We start from the raw sequence: 17,092 nt of genomic DNA on the forward strand, positions 1-17,092 counted from the left end.
TGACTTGTAACCTAAACCATCCTTATGTGAATTCGCAATTTTAGTCCTAAGATCATTACTAAGCTCTTTTTTCTTCCCCATTCTAATAATTTTTATTCTTTTATTGGTTTTCAGTTGATATCATTTTAATTTCTGAAAAATGCAAAAAACGAAATGAAATTAATCAAAGGTTGTATAAAAGCATTCAAAATAAGAATCAAACAGGAAACAAACAGTCAGAAATTCGATTAATACTGAAAAAATAAGGGGGTATGATTATTTTTGAACATTGCAGATTTTATAAATAGCTGTATATTTCTTTTATTACGAGTATCCCGAGATTTTAAAATGACGAAAATGATCAGAAGAGGTTTATTAAGAATATGTATCAATATGGACGTAAACAATAAATTCTTACACAGTTACACATAATAAACTCAATTTTCAAGGTGGGGTATGAATAATATCGGGCACAAGTGTATATACATACAAACACTGTATTGATATATATAATTATATATATATATTTGTATATATGTTTGTATATATATATATTTGTATGTATTTTTGTATATATATATATATATATATATGTATATATATATATAAACACCGTATTGATATGAACACCGTGCTTATATATATATATATATATATATAGCTGTATTGATATGTATATATATATATATATATAAACACTGTATTTTTCTCATTATTATTATTATATATGTATGTATACTCACCGTTTGATATATATAAACATCGTATTGATATATGTATATATATATATATATATATATTTATGTATATTTATGTATATAAATGCCGTATTGATATTTATATATATATAATAACGCAGTATTATATATATATATATATATATAAACACCTTATATATATATATATATATATATATATATATATATATATATATATATATATATATATATATATATATATATATGATTAGTATTTGGGGGGAAAAAGAAATCCAGCAGAGTGCTCAATTAAAAGAAAAATCCGAAAAATAAGAGCGTATTTATATATTGTATTTTGTGTACAGAAAGTTGTTAGATGAGACAAGTCATTGGTATCGTCGGTTCCAAGTCTCTTCAGCCAATACTCATGTGTGAGATAAGCATTGGCTGAAGAGAACTTGATATGGATATCTAAAACAATCCAAATTATCGGGCTTGAAACACACGGTACCAATGACTTGTTTTATCTAACACCTATCTCTACATAAAATACAATATATATATATATATATATATATATATATATTTATAAACATTATATTGATATATATATATATATAAACACCATATTGATATATATATAAATATATATAAACATATATGCTTAAATTATTTGTACAGATAAAAATACTGCTTAAATAACTAAGAGTATCTCATTAAAATTGCATCTAACAATATTGAAGCATGCCACAAACCAAAGAAGCATCACACTTATCAGAACTTTTTAATCGTGAATTAACATGAAAGTGATATCAGTCAACGTAAAATAGCAGGAACTCTTTCAATACCTATTTCTACTGTTTATCGAGTGATTTTACTATTCATAACAGAGGACAAAACGTGCATAAAACCTCATCCAGGTTAACCCGGGTCCTCTGAAAGAATCTTGCATCCTGTGAAAAAAAATGTTGAAGAGGATTCTAGGTGCAAAACTTCTGACATTGCAAAACAATCTGGTGTTAATCCCAGAAAAGTTGGGCTACTATGGAGGGCTGCGAGAAAGGAAACCTCTTCTTCGTCCTGCTAATATCAAGGGCAGAAAAGATTGGGCTTTTGAGACGGTGGAGAGACCTATGATCTTTTGGGATAATCTCATTTTCTATGATGAATTACGAGTGGAACGGTATGAGTATCGAAGTTTCCTCGGCAAAAGTTTGACTTCAAAAGACTGCAACCAACGCTGAAACATGGGAGTTTCTCTGTTATGCTATGTTTGCAATTTCGGATGATGCTCGCTCGGACCTAGTGCAGTGCAGAGAACACATCAATTCTGCTAAATATGTTTCGATATTACATGAAGGATTCCATCCAATATTCTATTTATGGAAGACGAATCTCGTTGTCACTCTACTATTCGTTGAGTAAAAATGGGACTAATAAACTTCCGTGGCCAAATCAGTACACGAATATAAAACCCATCGAAAATCTTTGGGTCATATTAGATCGGAATCTTCGCAAAAAGAAAAGAAAATCGTCTTCTAAGCCTGGACGTTTAGAATTATTGCGTCAGACGTGGGAAGAAAATCCTAAAGATGATATACGTCACTTGATCAATACCATGCTAGTATTAAAAACAGTAAAGAGAATGCCAATCAAGTATGAATTATTAAATTTCTTGATCATTTATCTTTTAATTTGTTCGATAATTATATGTTAATTGAAATAAACTCTTTCTATGGAGGGCCTATTTTGTTCTGTCCTGTCTGTGTATATAGTGAATAGTAAAATAAATTATGGAAAAACAACATTTATTTAGGCACAAAAAGTCAACATATATATATATATATATATATATATATATATATATGTGTGTGTGTGTGTGTGTGTGAAATAAAAATTACAATTAAATTTACCAAAATGATCCAAGATGGTAAAATAAAAGTATATTATAAATGTTAAAGAAATAATATTTATAAAATTATCTCAGCGAGTGTTTCCTTTTCAGATTAAATATGTTTTTAACTCATTTCAAAGTACTTTTTAACATATTTTATTAACTGTTTGCTCATATATATATATATATATATATATATATATATATATATATATATATATATATATAATTTTAAGGGGATAAGAACAATAGTCTAAAGAGTAGAGTATATTTTAATGTATTAGTAAATTCATTAATACAATTAAAATAAAATTTAAAAAAAACAGTGCTCGTTGTAATGTAGATATATAATAAGCTCGATAGGCATATATATACTAGAGCTATTTTAATATTGAGTGAGATGATTGATAATTTGTAATTAAAATCAAAAATCGGTTTCACAAGGAAGAACAAACAAAATCAATTGATTTTGTTTGTTCTTCCTTGTGAAACCGATTTTTGATTTTTAATTTTTATTACAAATGATAATCCTCTTAATATATATATATATATATATATATATTTATACACACACACACACATATATATATATATATATATATATATATATATATATATATATATATATATATATATATATGTGATTGCTGAAGTCCTGACTATTTTAATTACGTACTATGCTTTTGTATAAGCAACATCGGCTTAATAGCAAATTACTGACCGAAACATATTAATGAATGTGTGCGGACATATTGATGCTTATGTAAAACTAGTAAAACTTTTTTGAGTCTAAATACTTGAAATTTTAGATAAAGGTTCCTTGGACATGGATCTAACTTAATAACTTGATTTCAATCCAAAACAATAAATTTTAAGGGGTCATAATAGGGGTCAAAGTTAAACAAATTGCGTTTATTTTTATTTATATTTTTTTTGCTCAGCATACACCTCCAAACACCCGGGCAACGCCGGCCACCCATGCTAGTATATCTATAAAAGTGAAAGTGTCTGTGTGTGTGTCTGTGTGTGTGTCTGTGTACATTTCCCTACACAATAACTCTGTCAATTTTAAGTATACAGACTCGAAATTTGATACGCAGATTTGGGAAAATCTATGTGATCGGTTTTCTGCAAGAAATTTTGCTGTTCAGAGGTCAAAGTTCAACGATTTTATCTTTGAAAACTCTACCAAACTCCTCCGACAATTTTGGGTCTAAACACTTGAAATTTTAGATACAGGTTCCTTAGACATGGATCTAACTTAATAACTCGATAGGACCCTAAACAATAAATTTTAAGAAGTCATAATAGGTGTCAAAGTTAAAAAAATTGACCATCTTTTTTTTTTTTTTTTTTTTGCTCAGCATACACCTCAAAACAACCGGGCAACGCCGGCCACCCATGCTAGTATATCCTGAAAGTGAAAGTGTCTGCCTGTCTGTGTGTGTATCTGTGTATATGTGTGTATGTGTGTGTACATTTCCCTACGCAATAACTCTATCGATTTTAAGTCTACAGACTCGAAATTTGATATACAGGGTACTGAGATTTGGGAAAATCGATGTGATCGATTTCGGCCAGAAATTTGACGATTAAGGGGTCAAAGTTCAACGATTTGACCTTTCAAACTCTACCAAACTTCTTCGATCATTTGGGGTCTAAACACTTGAAATTTTAAATATAGGTTCAGTGGATATGGATCTTACTAAATAACTTAATTTGAGCCCAAAACAATAAATGTTAAGGGGTCATAATAGCGATCAAATTAAAAATAAAAATGACCGCTTTTTCTTTTTTTTGCTCAACATATATCTCAAAACACCCGGGCAATGCCGGGAGCCCATGCTAGTATATCTATAAAACTGAGCGTGCCTGTGTGTGTGTCTGTCTGTGTGTCTGTGTACATTTCTCTACGCAATAACTCTGTTAATTTTTAGTATACAGACTTAAGATATGATATATAGGGTACTGAGATTTGGGAAAATCTATGTGATTGGTTTTCGGCCAGAAATTTGTCGATTAAGGCGTCAAAGTTCAACGATTTGACCTTTGAGAACTCTACCAAACTCCTCCGACAATTTTTGGTCCAAACACTTTTAGATATAGGTTCGTTGGACATGGATCTAACTTAATAACTGGATTCGAGCCCAAAACAATAAATTTTAAGGGGTCATAATAGGGGTCAAAGTTTTAAAAAATTGACCGCTTTTTTTTCTAAACATACACCTCCAAATACCGGGAAACGCCGGGCACTCATGCTAGTATATATATATATATATATATATATATATATATATATATATATATATATATATATATGAGCAAACAGTTAATGAAATATGTTAAAAAACACTTTGAAATGAATTAAAAACATATTTAATCTCAAAAGGAAACACTAGATAAATGGATAGTCCTTAACGCTAATTCCTACCCTCTGATGAGAAGGAGAGTATTTCTTCGAAACTCCGCGGATTAAGGACTATCCATTTATCTAGTGTCTCCTTTTCAGATTAAATATGTTTTTAATTCATTTCAAAGTGTTTTTTAACATATTTCCTCAACTGTTTGCTTATATTATAAGCTCTACTTCCTATTTGGTTTTATTGAGCTTTTATATCTGGCTGAGATAATTTTATAAATATTAATTCTTTAATATTTATAATTCACTTTAATTTTACCATCTTGGATCATTTTGGTAAATTCAATTGTAATTTTCATTTTATATATATATATATATATATATATATATATATATATATATATATATATTTAATTAAACATATATATATATATATATTAAATTAAATATATATGCATATATATATATACTAGCATTGGCGCCCGGCATTGCCCGGATGTTTGGATGTGTATGTTGAGCAAAAAAAAAGTGGAAGTAGGAAGGCAGGCTCGAACCCGTACCGCAAAGGAGGAAAAGAACGGGGTAAAACCTTACGTTTATGCTGTTACGACCACCGCCAAACCGGAACCGACATTTTTTTAAATTAAGGCTAGACAATCTAAAGCAGAGGATAACTTTTAAAAAATATCGGCGAAAAAGTCACTTCCACCTGTAGAAAAGTGCCTACTTAAAGGGGAAGATATTAATGTTTTTAGCCAATTTTCCATATTTGTCGTATGAAAGATCGAACTTTAAAACGATACTTATCTTGATAAAATCCGTCGCATCTATTGAAAGTTCAAGACAAACATACATACATACATACATACATACATACATACATACATACATATATTTATATATCGGTAACTAAAAATTTTCGACCCAAAATGATGAAAAAGCTTGTCCTATCTCTGAATACCCTTTATGTAAAATTTCAAATATTTAGACGAGAAATTGTCTGAATAATTTTGAAGAGACCGCAGATGTCAATATTTTTTTTTAATTTGACCCCTATTATGACCCCTTAAAGTTTATTGTTTTGGGCTCAAATCAAATTATTAAGTTAGATCCATGTCCAATGAATGAATATCTAAGATTCCAAGTGCATAGACCCAATATTGTCGGAGGAGTTTGGTAGAGTTCTCAAAGGTCAAATCGTTGAACTTTGACCCCTTAATCGTCAAATTTCTGGCCAAAAACCGATCACATCGATTTTCCCAAATCTCAGTAGCCTGTATATCAAATTTCGAGTATGTAGACTAAAAATTAACAGAGTTATTGCATAGGGAAATGTACACAGACACACAGATACACAAACACACATACACGTTCACTTTTATAGATATATAGATTTAATTAAAAATATATATATATTTAATTAAATATATATATATAAAACATATTCAATATATGTGTATATATGTGTGTGTGTCTTTGTGTGTGTGTGTGTGTGTGTGTGTGTGTGTGTGTTAAATCAAATGTATATTTAATTTAATGTATATATATTTAACTTTGGAATATTTCTGCAGTATTATCAACTTTCATACAAATAAAATTTATAACTTTTAGTTTTGAATTTCTCTTGCGAACCAGTCAGGCATTACTTGACGGCGCACATGATTATGTAACGCGACTTTATACTTAACTAAAATGAGCTCACTCACGTCATACTTGCATAAATGTGAGACGAAACTTTAATTCAAATTTCCACTAGTGACCAAAAATCTGTCTTAACCAATACGAAAAGAATACATAACAAAAACACAAAAGAAATACGTCTATTAAAAAGGTGACAGCCAATAGTTGGATCGAAAGGTTGTGTGAGTACGAAGACAGGGGACACTTGACATCAGATGACTCGGACTACCCACGGATGAAGACATAAAAGATGCGCACGCAAGCTGTACAACGACAAACAATCAATATAATAGTATATTCAGTCAAGAAGAAAACGACCAAAGATATACAACTCTATAGGACGGACAACGTTTTATTAAAAACAACAATGACAGATTAATAGGTAGTGTTTAAACACGTGAACAGAGAAAAACACACCCACACACATAAACGCACACACATTTAAATATATATATATGCACATATATATAAACCTATACACATATATATATATATATACATACATCTATACATATACAAAAACATTGCCTGTCTTTCTCTCTCCCTCTCTCCCCCTCTCTCTCCCTCCCTCTATCTATCTCTCTCTCCCCCTCTCCCTCCCTCCCTCTATCTATCTCTCTCTCTCTCTCTCTCTCTCTATATATATATATATATATATATATATATATATATATATATATATATATATACGTTTATATTTTTTCTTACCGTATCTTTCTGTTAAGTTACATTATTGTTTCAGCTACCCGGCCGTTTTTTTTTTTTTGCCGTCTGTAGCTTCCTCATACTTTTACAGAAATGTTCGTTATTATGGGATGAAAGAGTGAAAGAGTGAATGAGGTCGGGGGGGGTGCGAGGAGTGCGGAAGAAAGAGAGGAAGGGAACAAGCGGGGAGGTGGGAGGGGGCGCTTGGTATGTCAGTAATGTTTTAGTTTTGGGGTTTAAGGAACTTGTGGGGGAGGGTCTGGGAATTTCATTTCTGGTGTGGCTGAGGGCATAGGGATACATGGAGGAGAAGGGGAATATGTGGGGGTGGGAGGAGGGGAGTTTTTTTTTAAATTCGAGTCTTAATGTTAAAGTTTTATGCGTCTCGTTGGTGAGATGATTTCTTGGTAAGTATGTCTTGACCTGTTTGGGGTTCGCTTATGTTTGGAGGCGGGGGGGGGGCTATGGTTCGGTTTATTTATTGTTTTATTTTTTTTATTGTTAATTGTTTGGAGGGGGTTAGCTAGCGCACAGGTACACACATATATACTTAAAAGAATCACATGTACACATACATCCCCGCCCTAGCGTGCAAATATATATATATATATATATATATATATATATATATATGGGAAACCAGACCAGCAAGAACAACACGTATCACTTCTAGATCTGTTTCTGACCACTGTTCCCGATGACTTTGATGACTTTGTAACTAATGCCCACAGCCCACTTGGGAACGCCGATAATGCAATGGTAATAGTTGAAATTGCCCTAAAATTTAGAGCAAAAACAGAAGTGCCACTGCTCAAATCAACGAGATATTATAAAAAGGCTGACTGAGAAGTCATCAAGAGTCTCATAAGGGACGTCCCATGGCAAAATATCTTTTCACTTCCTGCTGAACGGTGCGCAAATGAGACCACTGAATGGTTCAAAACAGCAATTTAAGCACATGTTCCCACACGGAAATTTTATAGCAAGCCCCACTCTCCCAATGGTTTACTTCTACTTGTGCAGCCGCCATCGCGCAAAGGCAGCATGCATACCGCAAATTTAACCGACATAAGTCCAATTCAAACAGACAGAAGTATATAGAAGCCAGAAGTAACTGTAAGAAAGAAATAGCGACAGCTCAGATAGAATTTTCTGAAACCACCAAAAAACGCATCGAAGCACAGAAATTAGGAACCCGCGACTTTTGGAAAATCTACAACAGTGTAGTAAATAATGGGCATTCAACAATTCCCCCATTATCAAACAATCATGAGGTTGTTTGCTCTGCAACTGAGAAGGCTAACATGCTTGCCAGTCGGTTTGCCTCAAACTCCACACTGGACCCTGCCAACCACCCCCTCCCTTACTTTCCTTTGCGGACAGACGCCACACTAGACAATCTGAAAATCACCCCTTCTCAGGTGCTTGCTATGATAAGAAATCTTGACACTGCAAAAGCATGTGGACCTGATCTCATCCCGGCTGTGCTATTAAAAAGGTGCTCCGCCGAAGTAGCCCCAGTTCTCTCCAAACTTTACAACAAATGCCTTAACGAATCTTGCTTTCCTGACAGCTGGAAAACTGCTTCTGTAGTACCAGTTTTCAAGAATTCCGGCGAAAGAACTGACCCAGTAAATTATCGTCACATTAGCCTCCTCCCACTTGTAGCCAAAATATTTGAGACCAAAATTAATTAAGCTCTAGCCCATCATCTTACAGATGATAAACTTCTGACTGACCAACAATATAGATTTAGGCAAGCCCGTTCAAACAGCAGACACCCCAATTGTAATCTCAGAACGTATATACCAGTCATTGGACAAAGCAGGATAGGGTAGAGCGGTAGCTCTAGATATATGGAAGGCATTTGACAGGGTATGGCATGAAGGTCTTCTCAGGAAAATCAGATCATATGGTATCACTGGAAGAATACATGACATAATTAAATCCTTCTTAGATAAGAGAAAAATCCAGGTTGTCCTCGACGGTCGTACATCTAAACAATATGATATAACTGCGGGAGTGCCTCAGGGGTCTATCCTAGGACCTTTATTATTCCTGATATTCATAAATTACCTCCCTGCCTGTGAGATGGGTATATATGCTGACGACACCACACTCTATAACAGACAGGACAGGAAAACAAACGAACACATATCTAAAGAAATGGCAGAAGCACTAGAGGATGACCTCCGATCTGTAGTTGAATGGGGACATAAATGGATGGTCACATTCAATGCTGCCAAGACTAAACTCGTTTCCCTCAATAACTACAAGAAACCTTCTCTACCACCAATAGCAATGGCCAATGAATCTTCATATGAAATTACATCCTTTTAAACTCCTCGGCCAAACGCTCTCAGGAAACATTAGTTGGAACAATTACATTGAGAGTATCGCCAGGAGCGTTGCGAAGAAGGTAGGTTCTCTCTACCGTACTAGAAGGATACTAACACCTGAAAGTATCCTATAACTCTATAAGGCCACCATTCGCCCATGTATGGAGTATTGTTGTCATATTTGGGCTGGTGCATCTGCCACTAATCTCTCGCTCCTAGACAAGGTTCAAAAGAGAGTCGCCATTCTGATAGGTCCTGAACTGTCATCTAAACTTCAGCCTCTGTCCCATCGACAAAATGTTGCATCCCTCTGCCTTTTCTTTAACGGTGAATGCTCTGACGAACTACAAGCACTTGTGCCTCCTCGACGTAAATACATCGGAAAAACCAAAGCAGCTAAATCCCACCCCTTCACAGTAGAGATCCCTAGATGTAAGAGATCCTTCTACACCAGTAGTTTCTTCCCCAGGGCTGCTAAACTTTGGAATTCCTTGCCAGGTCCCTGCTTCCTCAACTGTACTGACATGCAGAAGTTCAAGTGCAACATGAACCGACATCGTGCTGCCCAACTCCCTACAAAGTACCCCTGATGCCTATGTCCCTGATAGTAGTCCCTCACAACAAAGTGGCAATGTGCCTTGTTTGGGGTGAAAATGTAATATATATATATATACTATACTATATATATATTACATAATAATAGAAGGTAACACATACACATTCAAAAACCCAGCACAAACATTCAAAATAAAAAAGGATCTAAATTGCTCCTCCAGAAATGTAGTACATGCACTAAGATGCACAACATGCAACAAATCCTATATAGGCGCCACCAAAAATTTCAGCAATAGAGTGGCCTTACATAAGAGCAACATCAAAATTGCAGATAACAGACACCTCTATGTTTCAAAACACGTACAAACATGCAGTGGAAACAGCTTCAAAATAATGCCAATCTTCCAAACAGACAATTATTTTTATTTACTTACACAGGAAAAAAACTTCATCACCAGATTAACTCCTGAACTGAACAGAACCTAATACCATCACACAAAAACATGAACTACAAGGTACACTCGCATGCACACCCATACACATACACATATACACACCCACACATAAATCAGATCCGACACATTAAAACACACACACGTGCGCGCATACAACCACACACAGACATAACACCCCTATCTCTAATACAACACACTGAACAATACCAACCCTACTTAACCTCGAAACCAACAACACTAGGAGACATCTAGAACCATAGTATAATATCTGTTCCAACACCTCGCTCCCTCCTCAGTCAGTTGAGGAGAACCCCCTCATGACTGAAACGACTATCATCCCTTCTATCATCCCCCTCCCATACCTATACCCCCTCCAATGCCCCCCTCTTGGGAACAAAATCTTCCCCACACTAGGAACCGATCCTGGGTCTGGCCATACCCACATGGGGAGACAAATAAATAGAAACATTAAAAAATCCCCTATTTTAGATACACCCCTCTTTCTAAACAAACATAATATAAGGAATACTCGAAAAGACTAAAACGAAAAATCACAATACTAAAATCCAAGAATCCAAAAAATAAATATCAAAATAGAATGAAAGCACCCCTACCCTTATTTCAGAAGAGCCAGTCCCCCCTCCACACACATACACAGTAGTAACGACCTCGGACCACAGCCGCCTTCCTAAGGAAGCAAATAACCCCAAAATACTATAAAACAATATACACACTCCCAAACCAATAAAAGCAAACACACACGCACACACGCGCGCACACACACACACACACACACATAAACACACACACACCCTACCCCACTCTAAAGGAAAAGAAAAAAACATTAGCAGAAAGAGATAGCGACTACAGCCAGGTCAACGTCTCCCTGGACAAGCCCAATAAAAGAGCAATAAAAATTCAGCATACCAATGAATAATAAACACTTACAAGCCTCCACCCCTTGGAAAAACTTCAAATTAACTACGAAAATCGCCATTTTTATATCTCCAACACATTTGAAAATAATTTCTGACGAGGACGCATCACAGACCGTCTGAAACGCGCGTAAAAACGATTTCAATGACTTAAAAACATTATTACAATGATCCAAACATAATTCTCAATGAAAAACCAAAACACGGATTAATAAAATAATGTTAAAAAATACACATTGTTGGTGACTACCCCCTTATTTAAATATGCATCTTTCTTTCGTTGGAATTTCTTAACCCATTTCATATATATATATATATATATATATATATATATATATATATATATATATATTTAAATAAGGGAGTAGTCACCAACAATGTGTATTTTTAACATTATTTTATTATTCCGTGTCTTTGTTTTTATTGAGAATTATGTTTTAACTTAAATATGGATGGTATAATAAAATTGTGGGGCCTGCGTTCGCGCCTGGTCTCCATGGAATGGAAACAGGCACAAACTTTAATAAAGACTTTTCATATCTATCTGCGTAAGTATACTTTGATAATTATGTTTCAGTTTGAAGAGATATAGTATAATAAAATTATTGGGTGTTCATTCGCACCTGACCTCCATAGAATTGAAATATGTCACAAAGTTTAACAAGGTTTTTTAATATAGACCCACAGAATATTGTGATAAGTGTTTCAGTGTGAACAGGTATGGTATAATAAATTATTTATCTATTTTATTTTTACTTTCATCATATTTTACTTTGGTTTTGATGCCCCCAAATTCGAAGATATCTCTTTACAACCCTTCCCTATCATACTTTCATAAATTAGAGTCCATTTTCTGCAGGCTGTTTTTGAACCCAGTCAACGACGGGTAATTTTTCTAATATATATATATATATATATATATATATATATATATATATATATATATAAAATCAAAATATTTATTTTTCCGCTATTTTCGATTCCGATGCCCTAAAAATGTCTCCGGTATTTTAGGGCATCGGAATCGAAAATAACGGAAAAATAAATATTTTCTGACGCTAAAAACGATTTTTTTAAATTATTATTTTTTATTTTATTTATTCTGTTTAAAACAAAACCCGCCACTGCTAGTAGTAAAAAAAATATTAAAAAATTATATATTTCAGACTAAAAGTAACGCTAACATTTATAGATCAACCTCACCCACAAGTGTCATTCTACGTTTGAGAAAGTACCCGCACATTTAACGCATGTTTTTACAGTAATCGAAAAAGTAGGAGCTTTATAGTTAAATATTGAGAGATAAGCAGCCTGGTGTCTTACCACGGGACTACCAGACCTTAGACAATTTTATGCACGATTTTTATCGCTTATAAATCTAAGATTGTTTTAATTTTTTTATTGATTTTTTTTTTTATTAGCGATTAAGATTTGGGCGGAGAAAAATGTAAACAAAGGGCAAATAACTCCTTTCTTATAATAAGAGAAATCGCCCAGAGAGCGAAATTAAGAAATTAATCGCTAATAAAAAAATAAATATCCACTTATTTTGTGCTTCCTTTTTAAAGTTAAATATGTTTTTAACTCCTTTTCAAAGTTTTTTTAACATGTTTTATTAACTACTTGTTCTTATATATATATATATATATATATATATATATATATATATATATATATATATATATGATTGCCACGTCTTGTCAGACGAATGCCACTCCCTCAGACACTTAAAAGTCCATGAGCCCAAAAATGACTTTCATCGCCACGGGACCATTTTAATAGCAACAAGCAAGAGCAAGATAGCTAGCAACAAGTTAAACTTCAAACCAGCTTAATGCGGGTACTGGTCTCCCGCTTTATGGTTTTTTGAATCAGAGATTTGCTTCTCTTAGAAAGGTTGCCTTAACCACGGCTTACGGGAGCCCTCTCCACCCCAACACACCTATACATACACACAAATACACACGGTGCTAGTTGACCGTTGACCCCGAAAAAGGGTTCATTCGCCCTTTGGAAGGTCATGTTTTTCATCCTTCAGGGAGACTAGCCACCCTCCTCACACAAACAAGTCTGGTGGGGTAACTAGTTTAGTCGCCGGTGACCCGACCATGAGGCAGGTAGTACTGTGTTACATGGTACCATTAGCATATGACATGACCTGACACGATATATATATATATATAAGTTATTGAGACTATATATATATATTGAGACTATATATATATATATATATATATATATATATATATATATATATATATAAGTTATTGAGACTTACTATCTAGCTCTACCTATGTACTGCGCACCGTTGAAGTAAATACTGAAGCATTTACACATAAAATTATATCTTCTTATATCAATTTATGTTATAAAAAGGTAACCATATATTTAATTATATATATATATATTATAAATTATCTCTCTATATATTTAATTATCTTCTATCTTCTATCTATTCTTCTCTTCTATCTTCTCTTCTTCTATTCTTCTATCTATCTATTCTATTCTATCTTCTATCTTCTTTCTATCTTTCTTTCTTTCTTTCTTTCTATATAAATAAAATGAAGTCATTTTTCCCCTCTGGTTTGACCTTAATAGGATTAAAACTCAAGACATTTCATGTAAATGTAATATGCACAAACTGCAACAAATTATATGAGGTATGTTATAGGCCTATTACCCCTACACTTGCTAGATAATCGTACATTCCTATAGTTTTTCTGGTGAGAGTTCACTGCCAAAACTTGCAGGAATATATGGATGTTGTAAAATTTGTTCTCTCTATTTTATTCCTCCTTTGCCTGCTCCCCATTTACACCGTCACCAGGAACAAAAAAACGAACGCACACCGATTTCGGGTTTTTCATTTGCATACAAAAACTGAGATGATTCCTTTTGTCGGAAAACGCACCACGCCTAATTATACATTACTTATTTACACTTTATTTCGAAACATTATTACACTAGAAAAAAAACCTTCTCTCATTTTTTTACTGATTTCTTTTCTTTTCCTTTTTTTTCATTAACATATAATATATCGTTTTCTTTACATTTACTTTCGTTTCGTTTCGTTCAATGCTTTCTTTTTCTGTTCCCATTTCTCCGATTACAGAGTTAAATATTATTTTTCCCGTTATCGCAGTACAAAATGTACAATGTCAGATTTTCACGTAAATCGATTACGGACATATCAATCTCGATTACTAACAAATCAATTTATGACTGCTTTAAAATATTTACCAACTCGAATCGAGAAACACTACATTTAAAATTGTAAACAATGCATTTCTATATGCATCTCGAAAAACCTCAGTGTCGTTTTAATGCGTTTCGTATGCTTTCGTTCCGTTTCTTTCATGTTCCCATTTTTCCGATTTCATTGTGACTGTTAACATCGTTACGCTATAAGTCCTAGCAAAATGAATTTCATTACCAATGCTATTTTAGCATAAAACAAGGTGTTTTCTGTTTTGTAATATTTACTACATTACATTAGGACTTTACTAATTATCTTTGAATTATACCAAGAAAACTTAGATTTATCTCTAACTGGATTTTTACATTGGATTTAGCGCATTAGTAAGCTCGTCGTAGACAAATTATAATTTTAAAACAAGAATTTCGTTATGCAAGCAACATCGGATTTTTATAAAATACTTTTTCCTTTCTTTTTCTTACAAATAATTTTTGGGATACGTTTTTTTTTTTTTAGCAAATTGGAAAGGTCAACAACAAATACATTTAACTGAGTTGTTTTTTCATTTATTTATTCTTTGTTTTAACTGCAATCGTTCTCCAATTAATAATTATTTTTATTTTTTTATTTCATGCTTCGGCTATAACTTTTTCCTTTGCCTCACGTGTAGACACACTTATTTTTTCCTTACGGGAAATTTGGTCCTTAATCTTTCAATTCATATTTCAGTCACCTAAATTACTTAGTGTGACAGGAGTTTAGGAATTTACTGCCAAACCTAATTATTATTTATAATAAAATATTATGAACATTATTAAACTATGTTAGACAACAGAAATAACCTTCGTAGTAACATGCAGTATGGTTTCCGTTCTGCTAGATCTACAGCAGATGTGCTTACTGTTATATCTCATAGTTCAAGTGAATCTCTCGACAAAGGCTTCCTTTCTAGGGCAATTGCTCTTGACATATCAAAGTCCTTCGATAAGGTATGGCAAAAGCGTCTACTTCACAAGATTTCCAGCTATGGTATAACTGGAAATGTTTTCTCAATAATTAAATAATTTCTCTCTGGTAGGTTCATAAGAGTAGTGGTTGATGGGCAGAAATCAGATGCCCACAGTATTAATGCTGAAGTCCCTCAAGGGTCCATCCTGGGCCCAACTCTCTTCCTGGTCTACATCAATGATCTCCCAAAACACATACTTAAATCATTCGTTGACATCTATGCTGATGACACAACCACCTATAGCACCACACCAAAAGCCGTAAATGACAAAGTTCTCTCTGATTCTCTTTCCTCTGATCTTCAGCGCGTGGTACAGTGGGGGAAGAGGTGGCTGGTTACTTTTAATGCATCAAAAACTAAGCTCCTATCTTTACATCATCAACGCTCTGATCCCCATCTGGCATCAATTGAAATGGATGGCTCTCGTCTTGGGGAGGCTCCATGTTTTGACAAGCTTCTGGGTTTGACCTTTACTCCTGATCTGTAATGGAACACGTACATTAAGTCTGTTTGCCAAGGTCGCTGGGAAGATGGTGGGATCCTTCTACTGCTCCAGAAGATATCTCACTATTGATGCAATTCTCTATCTGTATAAAAGCCAAGTACGTCTAAGGACGGAATACTTCTGCCACACCTGGGCAGGAGCTGCTAAAAACAGCCTATTCTGCCTTGACAGAGTACAAAATAGACTTCGTGGATTAGTGGGGGCGCCCTTTTCTCTTCCCTGCAACCTCTTTCCCACAGAAGAGACGTTGCGAGACTGTTTTTGTTTTATTGTTATTCCCATGGCAAGTGCTCGTCTGAGCTCCAATTTCTGCCCCCCTCGCCAATCTTTCACAATAAACACCAGTCTAGCTGAAACCACTGTCATTAATTTTTCTCTAATACTAACGATTACTACGATACTATCCCAGTTATTACTGTACATGCAATAACCCTTATCCCCGAGTGGCTCCCGGATCTTGATAAGTGGTGACCTCCATGTAAAAAAAATGTTAAACATATGTATACTTTACATATTACAAATTATGACAAAAAAATAAGCTCAATGACATGTTTCTGGTTTATATATCTGTGAAGAACATTACAGCCACCAAAAGCAGAATAAATCAATGATTTTTGCTTATTTCATTAACCTATTAGAATTATTTTCATTTATAAAACATTTCAGTTTATGTATGTATAATCAGCCCTTCCCATAAAGGAAACACCATGAACTATGAAGTAAAAGAAATTAACCCGACTAATAAAACTATTGAACTTCTGTACAATAATCTTCCTGTATTTT

The sequence above is a fragment of the Euprymna scolopes genome, chromosome 32 (assembly GCF_053919585.1).
Source record: "Euprymna scolopes isolate OS-2025 chromosome 32, ASM5391958v1, whole genome shotgun sequence".
Taxonomy (NCBI): Eukaryota; Metazoa; Mollusca; class Cephalopoda; order Sepiida; family Sepiolidae; genus Euprymna; species Euprymna scolopes.